This window comes from Protopterus annectens, chromosome 8.part1 (assembly GCF_019279795.1).
Source record: "Protopterus annectens isolate FY-2018-M chromosome 8.part1, PAN1.0, whole genome shotgun sequence".
Classification (NCBI taxonomy): Eukaryota; Metazoa; Chordata; order Ceratodontiformes; family Protopteridae; genus Protopterus; species Protopterus annectens.
In genome coordinates, this window is record NC_056742.1 from 275,431,242 (window position 1) to 275,449,491 (window position 18,250).

The 18,250-nt window shown below is 40.2% G+C and overlaps 1 protein-coding gene across 3 annotated transcripts in view; it reads right to left on the reverse strand.

Annotated features, from left to right (window-relative positions):
- Positions 1–18,250, reverse strand: part of CEP89 (centrosomal protein 89) — a 1,387,439-nt gene that overhangs the window by 773,419 nt on the left and 595,770 nt on the right. The window lies entirely within an intron of this gene.

Genomic DNA, 18,250 nt, shown 5'->3' on the forward strand with positions numbered 1-18,250 from the left:
GATGCTTTCGTTTCGAAATAGTGACTTTCGTTATTTTGAAATGTCGATGTACTGACATGAACCCATATATATATATATATATATATATATATATATATATATATATATATATATATGTGTGTGTGTGTGTGTGTTTGTATATATGCATATGGTGGATATAAAAAAGTGTACACACCCCTGTTAAAATGCCAGGGTTTTGTGATATAAAAAAAGAGACCCAAATAATTTCAAAACTTTTATGACCTTTAATGTGACCTATAACCTGTACAATTCAGTTGAAAAACAAACATCTGTTAAGGGAAAAAAATATATAAAAAATGTGCAATACGCTGGTTGGACAAGTGTGCGCACCCTTAAACTAATACTTTGTTGTGTGTGCACATTCTTAAACTAATACTTTGTTGAAGCACCTTTTGATTTAAATTACAGCATTCAGTCTTCTTGGGTATACACATGCCATCAATTAAAGACGCTCTGATTAACCCAAATAATGTTTAGCTGTCCTAGTAGGATTTTCCTGACATTTACTCAGTTGGCTGCTACAGCAAAAGCCACGGTTGGCAGAGAAAGTACAGTTGTGTACACTTACCATAAATGTAGATGTTCGAGTGTATTCACTGTTGCAGTCATTACATTTGGGTTATCCTGCTGGCAGGTTGCCCTCAGTCGGCCTGAATTCCAAAGTCTTGGGTCCTGCGTCGGTTGCTGTTGCCTCTTCCCTGACGTCAGGTCGTCAGGGGTATAAAAGATGCAGCTGACGCCATTTTATTTTGTTTTTCTTATCCCAGATGTCAAGTGCCCCCAAAAAGGTAGGCTAAAAATATGTAAATAAAACATACATGCACCAAAATAAGCTTTACCTTCATCTATAAGCAAATACACCACCTAGGTTGCATAGATTAGAGAAGTAAAGATAAGTTCCAGTAAAAATAAGGGGGATGGTGGGTGGGTAACCTGGACTGCAACAGTGAATACACTCGAACATCTACATTTTTGGTAAGTGTACACAACTGTACTATGTTCTTCGTGTTTCACTGTTGTAGTCATTACATTTGGCTTGAGTCCCAAAGCTATGGTTGGGGGGCTGGAGCTAAACAGCATTAGGAGCAGCTATGAGGCCCTGCAGAACTGCAGTGGCAAAGCCTGCCCTGGATTTAGAGTAAAGAGGCAGATTGTAATGTTTTGTAAAGGTATGCACTGAACTCCAAGTAGCAGCCTCCAAAATGTCCTTAGTTGGTACTCCCCTGAGAAAGGCTGCAGAAGTGGCTGCAGCTCTGGTTGAATGTGGCCTAATGCCCTTAGTCACTGGTTTGCCATGCTAAAAGTAGCAGAAGCGAATGCAGTGACCTATCCACTTTGAAATAGTCTGCTTGAAGATAGCCTTTCCTTGTGATGCTGTGGCATATGCCACTAGTAATTGCTCTGTCTTTCTGAAAACTTTAGTTTTGTCCAAATAGACTCTAAGTTGTCTTTGTACGTCCAAAGAATGCAGAATTTTCTCCCCCTTGTTCTGTGGATTTGGATAAAAGGTTGGCAAATGAATTGTTTGGTTAAGGGCTACACTGGATACCACTTTAGTTATAAATGTAGGGTTGGTTCTGAGAGAGACCCTGTCTGGATAGAAAATGATAAAGGGTTCCACAGCCATGAGAGCCTGTAGCTCTGAAACTCGTCTTGCAGAAGTTATTGCTAGTAGCAGAGCTTTTTTCCAAGATAAGAACTTTATGTCCGCAGTAGTAGCTGACTCAAAAGGCGGCAAGGTGAGTTTTTCCAAGACATAATTGAGGTTCCATGCAGGTATTGGCATTCTACTTGGAGGCCTTAAGTTTTTGGCTCCTCTGAGGTACTGCCTTAATAAAGGATGAGAAAAGAGTGGTGGCTCTGTATTGTAATGAGCCAAAATGCACAGGCATGGATTTTAATTGATGAAAAGGATAGGCCTTTGTCCAGCATCTCAGTTAAATATTGCAAAATCTGAGGAATATTTGGGACAGCTGTATCAGTTTCTTGAGCTTGGTTCCAAGCGCAAAATCTCTTCCATTTCCCAGCATAGGATTTTCTAGTACTAGGCCTTCTGGCTTCCAAAATGACATCCATCACAGCTTTAATGAGAGGTGTGGTTTGTATGGCTACATTATCTGCCATGCTGCCAGGTTTAGGGTCCTGAGTTGGCTGTGCAGAATTTGATTGTTTTGCTGGGACAGCAGATGAGGTATTTGAGGTAAGGTCCAGGCTGGGCATTGGGGACAAGTTACTTAAGATCGGATGCCAGTACTGGCGTGGCCAGTCTGGGGCAATCAGAATAATTTTTGGTTTCTCCTGCCTGACCTTTAGGAGTACCTTGGGGAGGAGAGGAAGTGGAGGAAAGGCATATACTAATAGGTTTGTCCATTTGAAAGATAAGGCGTCCACTTTCCAAGCTTGTCTGTGATAAGTCCTTGTGCAGAATCTTTTTAGTTGATTGTTTTGAGGAGAGTCAAACAGATCTATGTCCGGGCATCCCCATTTCATTGTTATCATGTTGAAGACTTGTGGATCCAGGTGCCACTCATGGGGATCCATGAGGTTTCTTCTTAGTTCATCTGCCAGAGTATTTTCCTTTCCTGGCAGGAATTGTGCCTGCAGATGAACTTGGTAAGTCAATGCTGTGTCCCATAAAGCCATGGCTAGTCTGCACAGGGGGTAAGAATGAGTGCCCCCCCTGCTTGTTTATGTACCACATGACCGTGGTGTTGTCTGTCTTTATCAGTAGTTGTCCCAGATGAAGTAGGTCCTTGAAGGCTGTCAGGGCATTTTGAACAGCTAGCATCTCTTTTTGATTGATATGCAGATGCTTTTGGTTTGTGGACCAGGTGCCCTGAATGTCTCTTCCTGCCATGTGTGCCCCCCAGGCATAATCTGATGCATCCGTCATTAGGCTCTGCCTGGCTGGGGGTAGTGAAAATGGCTGTCCCTTGTTTTGGTGACGAGCCTTGGCCCACCATCGAAATTCCTGTTGCAGGCATGGAATTTAGAGTAATCATTGCTTCCAGGCTGTGGAAATGTTGTGTCCAGGCACTTTTTAGGTACCACTGAATTTTCCTCATATGCAGTCTTGCATATGGAATTAGTAAGATGCAAGATGCCATGAAGCCCAAAGCCTGCAGAAATTTTCTTGCAGATAGCTGGGCCTTTGTTGCCATTTCCTTGAAATAGGCAGTCAGTTGCCTTTGTTTGTCTGGAGTGAGATAAGCCATCTGGGCAGTTGTATTTAAGCTTGCACCCAGGAATATTATCTCTTGAGAGGGTACTAGTTTTGATTTCTTTTTGTTGACTGTGTACCCTAGGTCTGTTAAGAGTTTTATCACAAAAGTCAGATGCTGTAGTAGAATGTCCTTGTTCTCTGCTTGTATGAGGCAGGCGTCCAAGTAAGGATATATTTGTATTCCTCTTTGTCTGCAGTAAGCAATTACTGGTGCCAGGCACTTTGTGAAGACCCTGGGCGCAGTAGATAAGCCAAAGGGCAGTGCAGAGAATTGGTAATGCTTTGAGCCAGCCTTGAACCTGAGGTATCTTCTGCATGATTGTTTGATTGGGACATGCAGGTATGCCTCTTTTAGGTCTAAAGTCACGAGCCAAGCCTTGCTGCCCAGCATGGGCAGAAACTGCTGTAAGGTCAACATCTTGAATTTTGGTATATTCAGGAAAGTGTTTAGAATAGATAGGCCCAGAATTGGTCTCCATGCTTTGTTCTTTCTGGGTACCAAGAACAGTCTTGAGTAAAATCCTTGTCCCTGCTCTTGCTGTGGTACTTGTTGAATAGCCCTCATGTCCATGAGAGCTGCGACTTGTGTTTGAGCCTCTGCCCATTGATTTTTTGGCAGGTCTGGCCAACCGTTTGCCCTTGGCAGAGTATGGAAATGAAACTTGTAGCCTTGTGACAGTATGTCTAGAACCCATTTGTCCTGGGTTATAATGTGCCAATTTTAAGAAAAAAGTGCTAGTTTTCCCCCTAAGGGTGCTGCCAGAAGATAAGTGCTTGGCGCAGGCAGGGGGAAGTCATTGGGACGGTTTCCTGTATGATTGTGATTTTTCCTCTCCCCCTTTGGAGGTAGAAGCACTCCACTGCTTAGACCCGTAGGATCCTTGCGGCTGTGATCTGCCTCTAGGGCATCTGGATCTGCCCCTTTGAGGTCTGTCTGAGACTGGAAAGGACCAATTCTTTGTAGGCCAGTGTCTGCTAAATCTAGGTGGCTGTACCTGTAAGAAATCCTTGACCATTTGCATAGATTTTGCTTTGTCCTCCATTTTCTTTAACACCTCTTCTGCCTTAATACCAAACAAGGTATCATGTTGTAAAGCAGCATCTAATAATTCTGCTTTAACATGCAGGCAGATTTTGTTCCTTTAACCAAGCATGCCTCCTAATGACAGAACCCGCAACAGCGGCCCTGCAGGAGGCCTCCAGAGAATCAAACCCACATTGCAAAGTATGCTTTCCAATTTGTTCAGCTGCGTGCAATAAATCCTGCATTTCTTTGTTTTTTGCACATTCAGAATTTGCCATCATTTTCTGTTTAAGCAGTGTCATGATATATTGCTGATATTTGAGCATATGAAACTGGCAATTTAAAGCCCTTATAGCCAAAGTAGTAGATGTGTAAACCTTTTTTCCCATTTATCCAGAGCCCTGGAATCCCTGTCAGAGGGGGTAGGATTTTTTTGCAGTAGAAGCTTTGACCCCCTTTGGACCCTGAGAAATAGTTTCTGGGTCTGCAGAAGGGTTTTTGAAAAGAAATTTATGCGAGTCAGGGACCCTGTAGTATCTGTATGGCTTAACAGGAGCTGGAGGTAAAGAGTCAGAGGTCAGACTAGACTCCGAGAACACATTATCTACAATGTCCAACACAGGTGGGATAGCTAGAGGCCTGTGTTGAGGTAGTAAAAGGAAATCTCTGAGCCTTTTCTTAGATTCTGAAAAGTTTTGGCTCTCCCAGTGAAAGTGCTCCCTCATGGTATGCAAGGTTTCCCCAAAAGAGTAGTCCTCAGGAGGAAAGCTGAAGGAATTGATTCTTCAGCATCAGAATCCTCATGGGGGGAAGAGAACATTCCTGATCAGAAGAGGAATCAGAAGAAATGGAAACCTGATCTGAAGATTCATAGTCTGTCTCTTGCCTAGGCCTCTTATCAGGAGGGGGATGGTAACCCCTGATCAAGGTAATCAAGTCTTCAGCCATTTTGAGCATCTGTTTTTTGGGCATGGAGGCCTGTCCTTGTGACTGGTGAACTTGTTTCTTTGCCTTTAAAGGTGTCTTAGTCTTTGAAGTAGGTTTAATATATAATTGTTTAAGTCTGAATACACCCTCAGAAGCCGATGCCTGCTCAGCGGCTCCGGACCCATCTGAGAGAATAGTCTCCGAGGGTCCAATACCTTGAGTTTCCAGCAGCCTGGCCAACTCCACATGGGAGTCGGTAGCGGCTTGTGACTGTAAGGGGCTGCGAAAGTGCCTCACTGAGAACCGGCGAACTGGCGACTTGCTTAGGAGAAGCTTCGTCGTCGGTTTTGGACCTCGGTTGCCTGTCCTTTTCTTTTTCTTTGCGTTTTTTGTGAACTCTGGTAGTCGGATGGCTATCAGATGACATTGTATAATTAAATCTTCGCCCAAAATAGCTTAATGCAAAATCATATCGATGCTTAATAGTGCGTTGGTTAAATCTAGCACAAAACCGACAACAAGCAACGTCATGGTCAGGGCCTAGGCAAGGAATACAGTAAGAATGAAAGTCCTTATGAGGTATTTGCTTCCCACAAGATATACAATTATTAATCGGTCTGGAGCAAGAAAAAAGTTTCCCCAACAGGGTACTTAGCTTTTAATGAAGACTTCGGATCTGAAATTCGAACACAAAAATCTCAGGAGTCGGCCGACCGGCACTTGCGAACTGCTTCTGCTTCGAGCACCGCGCTACAAGAAAGACTGGATAAAGTGGTGTCGGCTGCAACGTTTATACCCCTGACGACCTGACATCAGGGAAGAGGTGACAGCAACCGACGCAGGACCTAAGACTTTGGAATTCAGGCCGACTGAAGGCAACCTGCCAGCAGGATAACCCAAATGTAATGACTGCAACAGTGAAACATGAAGAACATCTTACAAAGCATCAAACGGATCTCATTGTTAAAAAGTATCAGCCAAGAGAAGGGTACAAAAATATTTTCACAGTATTGGATATACCATAGAACAAACTAAAGACAGTCATCAAAAAGTGGAGAAATATTGGACAACAGTGACGTTGCAAAGAAATGGACGTCCCTCCAAAATTGATGAAAAGACAAAATGAAAACTGGTCAGGGAGGCTGCCAAAAGACCTACAGCAACACTGAAGGAGCTGCAGGAATTTCTGGCAGGTACTGGTTGTGTACCACATGTGACAACAATCTCCCGTATTCTCCATATGTCTGGACTATGAGGTAGGGTTGCAAGACAGAAGCCTTTTCTTATACAGAAAAACATCCAGGCCCAGTTAAAATTTGCATAACAATACATCAAGTCTCCCAAAAGCATGTGGGAAATGTACTATGGTCTGATGAGGCCAAGGTTGAACTTTTTGGCCACAATTCCAAAAGGTACATTTGGCGCAAAAGCAACACTTCAAATCACCAAAAGAACACCATCCCCACAGTGAAGCATGGTGGTTGCAGTAGCATGCTTTGAGGCTGCTTTTCTTCTGCTGGAACTGGGGCTTTAAGTCAAGGTGCAGAAAATTATGAACAGTTCCAAATACCAGTCATTTTTGGCGCAAAACGTTCAGGTGTCTGCTAAAAAGCTGATGATGAAGAGGAATTTCATCTTTCAACATGACAATGACCCCAAGCCTACATCCAAATCAACAAAAGAATGGATTCACCAGAAGAAAATTAAAGTTTTGGAAAGGCCCAGCCAGAGCCCAGACTTAAATCCAAAAGAAAATCTTGTGGGGTGAGCTTTTACAAGGAAGAGTGGGCAAATATTGCCAAGTCAAGATGTGCCATACTGATAGAATCCTACCCAAGAAGACTGAATGCTGTAATTAAATCAAAAGGTGCTTCAACAAAGTATTAGTTTAAAGGTGTGCACACTTATGCAACCAGCTTATTGTATGTTTTTTATTTTTTATATTTTTTCCTCTAGCAGATTTGTTTGTTTTTCAATTGAATTGTACAGGTTATAGGTCACATTAAAGGTGGGAAAAATTCTTAAATTATTAATTGTGGTCTCCTTTTTTATATTATAAAATCCTGGCATTTTAACAGGGTAGTGTACATGTTTTATATCCAGAGTGTGTGTGTGTGTGTGTGTGTGTGTGTGTGTGTATATATATATATATATATATATATATATATATATATATATAAACAAACTGCAATAACTAATGTAAACGAAGAACTGTACTAATAAAACAAAAAGCTTCTTTCTTATAAACTAAAAGAAAACCACTCAAAGGCAAAGGATTTTGCCTTCGAGTGTCTTTCTTTTAGTTTATAAGAAAGAAGTTTGTTTGTTTTACACACATATATATATATATATATATATATATATATATATATATATATATATATATATATATGGGTTCACTTTATAATCTCGAAATAATGAAATCTCGAATTTCAGTATTTCGAGACCATAACGTCGAACGTTCCAAATTCCAAAACCCCAAAACCGTGAAACACAGAATCATGCACATAAACACACCATACACGACACAACACATACATCATCCAACCCACACCACAACAAACAAAACACACACAAACACAAAAACACAAACAAACAAACCTACAATACATATAAGCAACCCCATGTGGGAGGCTTCGCCCACCACACCATCCCTACTTATATATACTAACTCCGAGATTGCACAAACAGGAAAAGACAGGAAACTAGCACCCAAACATTCACACAGTCCCTTGCACACAGACACACACATCACACATATACAAACACCAGCACATACAACACTTACACACTCATACTTTCACCTACCTACAATAACCCACACATACAACTTATAAACACACTCACATACACTCAAACTCCCACCCAAAACCTTTACAAAACACTTACTTACCTTAAATCGCACCTTAAATCGCACCTACATCCAAACACAACACCATCCACAGAAAACACCAGACATAACAAAGCTAAAGCCATAACCGCGAATTTGAGATATTCGAATTCATGATTATGCACTTTTGCTATTTTAATAATTCCACTTTATAGTCTCAAGATACAGAAATTCGACATTTCAGTATTTCGAGATTATAAAGTGTAACTATATATATATATATATATATATATATATATATGTATACATACATACACACACACACACACACACACACACACACACACACACACACACACACATACACACAAACAATTCTTTGAGTAGAGGTAATGTCCATAGAGAAGACAGTCAGTTAGAAAGTATATTCATGAGCTGCTGAATCAGTCAGTTCTACCTGGGAACAAGAGATACTGTTATTCATGAAGTTCACATCTCAGGAAGAGAAGCCTTCATCAAAGGTTTGTAAAGATGCAGAAACCCTTTTAAGAAAATGCTTAACCAGGCATTAGTGGGCAACAATTCTGATCCCTATTAAGTCATGATGGGTAGAGGTGTTGAGGCATGCAGTTTACATTTGGAACAACCGAGACCAAATTTAAAAGGTATCTGTAGTCAAAATATTCTGGAACAAGACCGACCAACATAGGATAACTATCTGCAGAAGTGGAGAGTCTTTTCTACTTAGATTGTGTCCGACAGCTGATGAGCTCCGGGGGGTAGGGTCTCAGTCACTTCTGAAACTGTTGGCAGAAGGTCCAGTGGGAGCAAGGAATCTAAACTACCTAGTATAGCTCTAGTTTCAAGCAATGCTAGGAAACGGAGTCTGAAGCCACATCCTTCTTGGCTACCACTGGGCAATGAAGATTAGTCTTGGTCTTTCTTCTCAGAATCTCGTGATCAGATATGGGATATTTTGAAACACAGGAAAGGTTATAGGAATTTTCCAAGCCACAGGAGAAAGAATGTGTCAGACAGTAACTCTGTCTTGTCCTAGTTGACTGAAAAAAAAAATTGGAGATTTACATTCTCATGATTGTTGAACAGGTCATTTCCCAGGATGCTCAACTCTTGACCCTGGACTTACAGGATTCCTGAATCCTCAACACTAAAATGGAATGGAGCTCTGGTTCAGAGAAAGACTGCAGACACTTTACGTCCTTCAGGATGTGCACTACTTTAAGAGTGATGCCCCTGTATATGGCCCTGTCACACCTGCACACTTCTCTGCAGGGTTAGGGGAGGTTTGGGGAATAACAGCATACAAACCTATTTGTTCATGACCTATTTGAAAGATTGGATAACTGGGGAAGAAGGGGTACTGGTATCAGTTTCTCCCACAGCCATCTGGATAAAACACAATGTCCCACATATCCAGCTAGTTTATGTGACCCCCCCCCCCTTCTCTTTGGGCATATAATTTTCATGGACTGGGAGGACTTGATATAGTTTATCTCTATTGCGCTAACAAAATATCTACTTCAGGATGTGTGATAGGTTCTGCTGGAATAGAAGACTCACACTAACAAGAGAGCAAGACTCATGACTGAGTGATGACCCTGTAGCCATTGACAAATCATGACTAACTGTGACACCTGGATTTTCAGATGTGTTTAGAACCATGAAGACTACTCCTGCTATTAAACTGAAAAACACAGTAGGGTCTGATTCTGGACTATCAATGAGTCATCACCCAGAACATGAGAAACATAACCTCCTTGGCCTTCTTTTAAGACCATAATGACTGACCATGTAGTGTCCAGCTATGCCCCAGTAAAGGTAATCAACTAAACTCAGCTCAATGAAGCCTTCTCAACCAATGGATACTTCAGGTCTTGCAAAGAAGCATCCAAGCCAAACTTGCTGCTAGGCAGCTCTTTATGGGGCCAATGGGAGCCAGTCATCCAGCCCAGCTATTATAGACTGCTTTCTCCAACAGACCTACACTTATTTAATTGTTTATGGGCAAAGTAGGCTAGTCCAAGAACCCCTTTATTTATTTGCTTCTATTTGTTAACCAGGATAGCTCGGCAGAGCAAGAGCCCATTTTTCAGCAAATACACAGACAGAATAGCCCCACGTTTTTACAACAGATGATAAATACAAACAATAAAACTGCAAAATCATCTGAAAATAATAAGTACATACATGAATAATATTTCATGGAATTCAAAATGAAAATTAGCACTGCCAAAACCTGGGCAAAATATACATGTAGAGCAAACCTGAAAATTTAAAGAATAACAGATAAATATTAAGTATCAATTTCTACGTGCAAGACACACCAAACAACTCAATTATTTAGTTTGTTTTTATATCACTCTGATGTGTCTGAGAAACATAACTGGTAGCAGTGGTAAGGAATAATATATCTGGAAATGCGTTTAATTAAGAATAAGACACAGTACAGAAAATCTAGTCCAAACAATCAGACTGAGAAAATTAAGAAAAGTAGAAAAGTTACTGTATATACTAATTTATAAGTCAAGAAATGTATGCTAAAAAAATAAGAACTTAAAAAGGGGTTTCAACTTACAGCAAGAATTTGATGTTTGGAGGGTCAAAAAAAAAAAAAAACTACCCACAAGAGAAAAAAAAAATCCCTAAAGACAAGAGCCTACTCACAATGAAAGATAAAGGTAGTAACTGAAAAAAAAAATCATGGACACATCCAGCTGAATCACTGTCACTGTAATATGGAAAAATGAATGGATTGCTGCTATGTGGAGTGTGTACTATTATCACTGCCAACATATAACTGCTTTTAACAGTCATCTCTGTGATAGTAAAAAAGTGAAAGAAATAATGCCCACAATGTTTGCTGCTGTCATTTATGGACAAGCCCCTACCCAATTACTGCTAGGGACAAGATAAAAATGAATGAGTGGATCTCTACTGTGGACTATGTGTATTGTTAGCAATGCCCACAGATATTAACACCTTGGATTACACATCCATCAGTACATTTTACTAAGTTTTTGGCCTTGAATTTGTTCCTTCAATTATATATGAGGCCAAATTATACACTAGCATATACTGTAAATCAATATTACAGATATTAGGAAATACTGATTAAAGTGAACAAGAAAAGATGGTATGAAAAATAAAAAGAAGTTTAAAGATTTACTTTGATACCATTCCTCACTCAGGAATTATTGATAAACTCACCAAACTAGGCATCAACCCCTATATCGTTAGGTGGGTTGCAAACTGGCTCACAGATAGAACCCACAGTGTGAAAGCAGCAGACTCCAAGTCAGGTCAGACTACCTACCAGTCACGAGTGGAGACCCACAGGGATCAGTCCTGGGTCCTCTCCTGTTTGGCATCTACTTCTCAGAAGTCCAGGCCAACACGGAGGGACTCTGGCTGACCAAATTCACAGACGACTGCAAACTGGGAGCCATTAACTCCCCAAGTGATGCAGACATCCTACAGAAAGGCCTCACTGAGACCAATGACTGGTGTTAAAACCATGGCCTTAAACTTAATGCCAAAAATGTGTCATCATCCCCTTTGGGAAAAACTCAGTTCCCACTAATTACCACATCGATGGGAGCCCACTGAACACTGAAGGCATTATGAGAGATCTGGGGACAAAGGTTGACGCAACCTCTCCTTCGACCACCACACTGCCACTGTGGTCAGAAAGTCCTTCTATGTGGCCCATCTCATTCCAAGGGTTTTGCATCCAGGAAGAAAGAGGTCATAATTTCTCTCTACTCTTCCCTCATTAGACCAATCATAGAGTATAATGCCCCATTTGGCATGCACCTCACTAGACACCTGCAAAAGCTGGAGTGGCCACAAAAGTGCCTCACAAAGAGGATCCTAAGCCTTAAACACATGTCCTTCACAGACAGACTCAAAACTCCAGTTATTCTCTGTCTCATATCATCTACTAAGAGGCAATCTCTTCTTGACTTACAAAGCCATGTTTGACCCAGCTCTGTTAGAAATGCTACATCTAAACAAATCCCAATCCCTCCGCACCACATGCACCAGAGACCTCAACTTCATTACCACTATCAACAGAACATGCTGGAGGGACAGGTTCATAATCCAGAGACTGATGATGCTCTGGAATAGACTTCCCTTACATGTCAAGCAGAGCACCTCACTAGCCCTCTTCAAGAGAAATCTTGATGAGTGGATGGGAAATAGAAAGCTCACCCCGGGGATCACTCCAGTGGCTGTACTTGATAGAGGCACTGGGAACTAACGACGGGCGGCACAATGCCAGGGCACTTCTATGGGCTAGGCTTGTAAAGGCTCCAGGGCCATTAGCCTAGTACACACCTATGATCCTATGAATAAACATAATAGAGCTAACCAATGAATTTATGCAAATAAAAGGAACAGTACACAAGGGTTGCCTATTGGTATAGCTATGGGTAATGGTCAAGAATTAGCCAGAATCTCTAAAATACATACAATTGCTAGACTCATTTAGATATGTTATTAACTTGTTTCTGAAACTACTGTAGTTTGTTTCATTTCAGATGGCCACAGGTAAGCAGTTTTGTTTGTTGGGACATTTTTTTGATGCTCTTTCCTCCTATTCATAATGGGAAAATAAGTATATACAGTGTCAAGGATTCTTCTACACTTACTCAGACTACAAGATTAGGTTCTTGTATTGAGATTTTACCTCAGTGGAAGATAATATCTGTGCAGTGGATTACAGATTACTTTTGATAAAAGAAGAGCTGCATGAGATGTGACAAGAAGCTGACTGGCTCTTTGCAAGACTAAGCAGAGATGCTAGTGTGTATTTATTTACTTGGCATTTGTTTACCATGAATGTCCAATTGGGATAATACCCCATTAAACAGCCCATTTTCAATGGAGGCCCAATGAGAAAAGCTCCATATTGATATATTATGGTTACAGTTAAGTAAAATTATTACAAAGCCTAACACTAAAGAATGACGTATTAACTAAAAATTCAGCTTCAATTCGCACAGTGTGAACCTATACATACATTGTACAAATATTTGGAGAGATATAACAAGTTGAAAAAAATACTGTCAGTAGATAAAACAAGTTACAGTTCATGTTTTTGCTACGCATGATTGAACTTACTTAATGTTGAACATACATAAATAGGTGAAACATCAAAAAAAGAAAACAGGTTCCTTTCCCAATGTTTACACTAAACTGCTCCCATAACAGTAGCCTCCAATTTGTCTGAATAGCAGCAGTATTGCAGAAAAGTTTTTTTAAAGGTATGGTGTGGGGTTGGGGTTGGGGTGAAGACAGGGTTAAGGTTAGCAGGCATCACTGAGGTGAGCAGGGAGGTAAAGTGGCGAACACTGCCACTATACAAGACACACTCATACACAAACATATCTACACATACTACAAACATAAGCTCTAACCCCTTACCTAACCCTAAAACACACATGCATGCAAACACAACACCTATACCTTACCTAACCCTTACCCTAATCCTAACACCCAAACACACAGCCCCTCTTAATCCCTATTTACCACTTTTGAAGAAATGGCACTTCAAGATATCAGATGTTCGAATGTCTGAATGTTCGACAATCTCAACCATCTCTAGTGTTTGTCGAATGTTTGATAAAATGCATGGTAACCCACTTCATAGAGATGACATTAAACGCAATGAGTACACTGTTTGGAACAGAGGTGAATAGATAATATAGCCAAGGCAGACATTTATTTGTCCTTTGTATAACAAATAGATTTTACTAATTCCATGTCTCTGAACACAGTCACATTATGCTAGTGATGGAAGAATGGAAGGAGTAGTTCAGCCTAGGGTAGTGCAGGAGCACAGCCAAGTTTTATTTAGGTAGTCTTTTAGTAGTTGTTTGAAGTTGGAGAGGTTATAGGTACATCTAATTTGCAGAGGGATAAAATTCCATTTTCTAGCGACAGAGTAGGATTACAGACTTTGGCCTGAGTATTTGTAGGTTTTATATATGCTGAGAAGATTTTGATCATTAGATTGAAGTAGTCTATTACACTGATAGGAAGGGAGAAAATGAATAAAAGCAGGGTAGTCATTGGCTTTGTGAATAATATGTGTGGAGATACGCTGTATGAAATCTAAGTGGTGAGGCACTTCGAGCCAACTCAAAACCTGAAGTGTAATACAGTGTTGGCTGCAGTACTGATTGTCAGTAGCAAATTTTGCAACTTTATTATAGAATGCCTACAACTTTATTTATTTATTGACATTGGATTACCAGGAAAGTCCGACTTTGCATGTGCCCATTTTCAGCAGAGGCCTGTGAAGAAAAGCTCCAAAGTATTACAAACATTTTAAGAATAATAATTTTAATCTTTAAAGTAATATGAAAAACAAATATAATTTAAATAATTATACCAAATTAGACAAGAGTATGAAAACATTGGTTAAGAATACATACAAGTTATATGACAATGATTTAATATTTAGAGACATTTTACCCAGTTCATAAAGAAATTAAATGTATTTTAATATAATACAAACAGAAATTGCAATACAAAGTAAGAGAAAAGCAGGCTTATAGTATAGTTAGAGAGAAAGCCAAGGGACAGAAATTGACAGACATAAGGAAGTGAGTGAAGAAGGGAGAGTAAGGAGATGTAAGGTATGAATAGGTATTTGTCCACATTTAGAGATATAGTGTACCCTGGCATTGAGCAAGAGCAGAGCCAGCTTTTGGCTAAGAAGTCTTTCAGAATGGTTTGGAATGATGGGAGGGAGGGTATTATTAACTATAGCCTTAAGGTTGGTAGGATGGGTTCACCATATAACAGAAAAGGGAGATGGCAGATAGTGGCAAGAGTGGTTTTAGTGGTGTTGCTAATGACATTTTTTATGCCTGTAGAGCATTCCTAATTTCCAGAGAATCTTTTTTATGTTATTTTAAACATGCAGGTCAAATTTCAGGTTATCATCTATAATCACTCCAAAAAGTTTTATATGGGAGACTACTTCAAATTCAGTTTTGTTTAGTGAAAAAATGTTGAAACTTGTTTGAACAGGCATGCGTGATTTGGGGAAAATAGCAGTAACCTTGTTTTGTTTTTTTAGGGTTGAGTAGTAACTGGGCATTATGGAGCCATTTATCAACTGAGGAAAAAGCTTCTTGCATAATATGGAGGAGCTAAGGCAAGTTATTAGATGCACATATAAGCATAGAAACAGCATATTGTATAAAAGAGGCTGGACCAACTGAGGTATAGAGATAATTTTATAAAGATATTAAAGAAGAGGGGACCAAGAAAAGAACCTTGATGTACACCAGTGGAGAACTGTAGGTATGGAGAGAGAGAAAGAGCATTCTGCCATTTTACAGACTTAGGCCTGTCAGTTAAACAGCTATTGAAACACAGTAATTAAGAAGGGAATGAGCCAAGTTGGGAAAGTTTATATTGGAGTTTAGGGTGAGAAACTGCATCATCAGCTTCTGACAGGTCAAGGAATAATCAGGAAACAAGTTTGCCCGAGTCCCTGTATTTGTTTATGGTGTCAGTGAATGATAGGAGGGCAGTAGTTGTACTGTGTGGGTTGGGACAGTTTTGCAGGCACTAGACTTAAAAATCCCCATATTTTCTTAACTGCAATATGCAGAAGATGTGACCATACTTGAACATGTACATTTATAGTAAGCTCCTAACTTTCCCAATGCTCATCATAGCATTCACTGTTGTAGTCCACACTTTTGGGAAGATTCTCAAACTCAAAGCAATCGAAAATAGGGTGGTACAAAGTATAAAAATCAAGCAATAAGGTTCTGCAGGATAGCAAAGGTAAATCATGCGCTAGTACTGCAGGGTATCCTTATGTTGTAATGTCTAGACTGGTGTGAACAGAAGTCCAAGTTGCTGATTCAAGAATAGTGGTGACTCCCTAGTAGCTCAAGTGAAGTAGATTCTGATATGCCACGCAATAGCTTTGCCATGAATGGCATAATAAAAAGAAATGCAATGAGCAAGCCAATTACAAAAGGTCTGCTTGTTTACTGGTTTTCTTTTTTCCCTTCTGTAGGGGAGGCAAACAGCTGATCAGTTTCTCTGAGTTATTTGGTCCTGTGCAAATAAAATCTCAGCTGTCTACTCACATCAAGGGGGTGAAGAGTACTTTCTCCTCTGTTCTGTGGGTTAAGAAAGAAAACTGACAAGTAAATGGTTTGTTTAAGGAACAACTCAGAGACCTCCTTAGGCATGAAAGAAGGGTAGATATTGTGGGTTACCTTGTCCTGGTGAAATACTAAAAAGGGTTCCTTGCACATTAAAACCTGGAGCTCAAGGATTCACCCATCAGAAGTAACAGTCACCAAAAAACACATTTTTAAGACAAAAACTGGAGAATAGCTGAATCAACATGTTCAAATAAAGCCAGAGTCAGTTTCTCTAAAATACAGTTAATATCTCAAGGTAGAACAACCACTTTTCTTGGCAATCAAATATGGAGGACCCCCTTGAGAAGCTATTTAACAGAAGGCCTGAAGTATAAGAGTCAGTCCATGGGCAGACAGGCTGAAATAGCAGGCACATAAGCTAAGCCAGTTTTGTAAAGGTCTGAAAGATATTCTAGTAAAATAGACTCTTTTGTTTTGTTTGGGTTTAGGTTCCAGAATGGGAACCAGAGAGGAATTATTTCCATTTGGCTAAGTGGAATTTAACTGTTTGGTTTCCTAGCCTCCACGGTGGTGCAGTGGTTAGCATTGCCACCTCACAGCAAGAGGTTCTCTGGTTCGATTCTCGGCTGGGGTGCCTTCTGTGTGGAGTCTGCATGCCCTGCCTGTGGTCATGTGGGTTTCCTCCGGGTGCTCCGGTTTCCTCCCACATCCCAAAGACATGCAGTAGGTGGATTGGACACTCTAAATTGGCCCTAGGTGTGAGTGTGTGCATGTGTGTGCCTTCTGTGGAAAGTTGGGCACCAGGCTGGCAACTCGACACTGTAAAACTCCACTGCCAATCATGAGCGGACAGATGATCTGCTGTGGTGACTCCTAACCGGGAAAAGCCAGAAGAAGAAGAAGGTTTCCTAGCCTCCTTCATAATATTTAGCATGTGCTCAGAGTACATGTGTCTACCTGGAATCAGTGTGAAATCATCCAAGATGTCAGACTGGGATGTAAGACAGACCCTTTGTTTTAAGCCAGATCTACAAACTGAAGCAACATTTTCCTCTCACAAGGCAGGGGAAACCAGTGATGCTTTAGCCTAAAAAGGACTAGCAGAAAGATTTTTTACCTTTTCTTCTTGATTTTCAGGAGTATATGGAGGACCAAAGGTACAGGAGGGAATGCACAAATAACTAGACCTGTCCAGGGAGATGTAACTTGAGATGTTTGGAGAATAGGTGCCATTTTCTTGAGTGTTCCTAGTTTTTATATTAATATTTGTACATCTGTGTTTTATGTTTATTAGAATTAAGTCTAAGGTAGTGTGATTTCCTGAGTGAGGGTTTGGTCTGGTAGACTTTTACTACTCAAGACCTTGAGTATGGAGCATTTTGTTAAGTTTTTCAGAATCAGAAACAAATGCATTGATGTTGAAATCACCTAGTACTGCACAGCTTTTGGGCCATTATGAAACATACTGACTAAGGTTTGATGAATTGATTACACAGAAGAATAAGGGGGGATACATACCGATACAATTGATATGTATAGGTGTCCCCTATAGAGAAATGCAAAGGAGCCAGTTTTGTTGTCAGGCAACTCAGATTTCGTATAATTTATTAGATGCATGGATGTTTTTTTTTGTTTTTTTTGAAAATTAGCATAGCACCTCTACCATTTCTAGAACATATTCTATTATCAAGTAATAGGATGTAGTTATCTTTAATGTATGTGGAGGAACAAATTTCATCTTTGATCCAGGTGTCTGAAAGGGCCACAATGTGAGGTTGTTTTGAATTAAGAAATTATTCAAATAGTCTGCCAGAGAATTTTGTTAATTAAAGATGTAGGCTGATGTTAATGTCAAGTCACCCACTTTTGTTATTTCCCAAACTTGAATAGCCAGTCTGCACAAAAGGTATAAAGGAGTTGCTCTTTGCTTATGTGATACATCACCATGGCGTTGCATGTCATTATCTGGGGGACCTCTTCCATTAACACATGGCTAAAGATCTTCAGAGCTAGAATGATCACCATCATCTCTTTTACATGTATATGCTTATTCTTCATCTTGT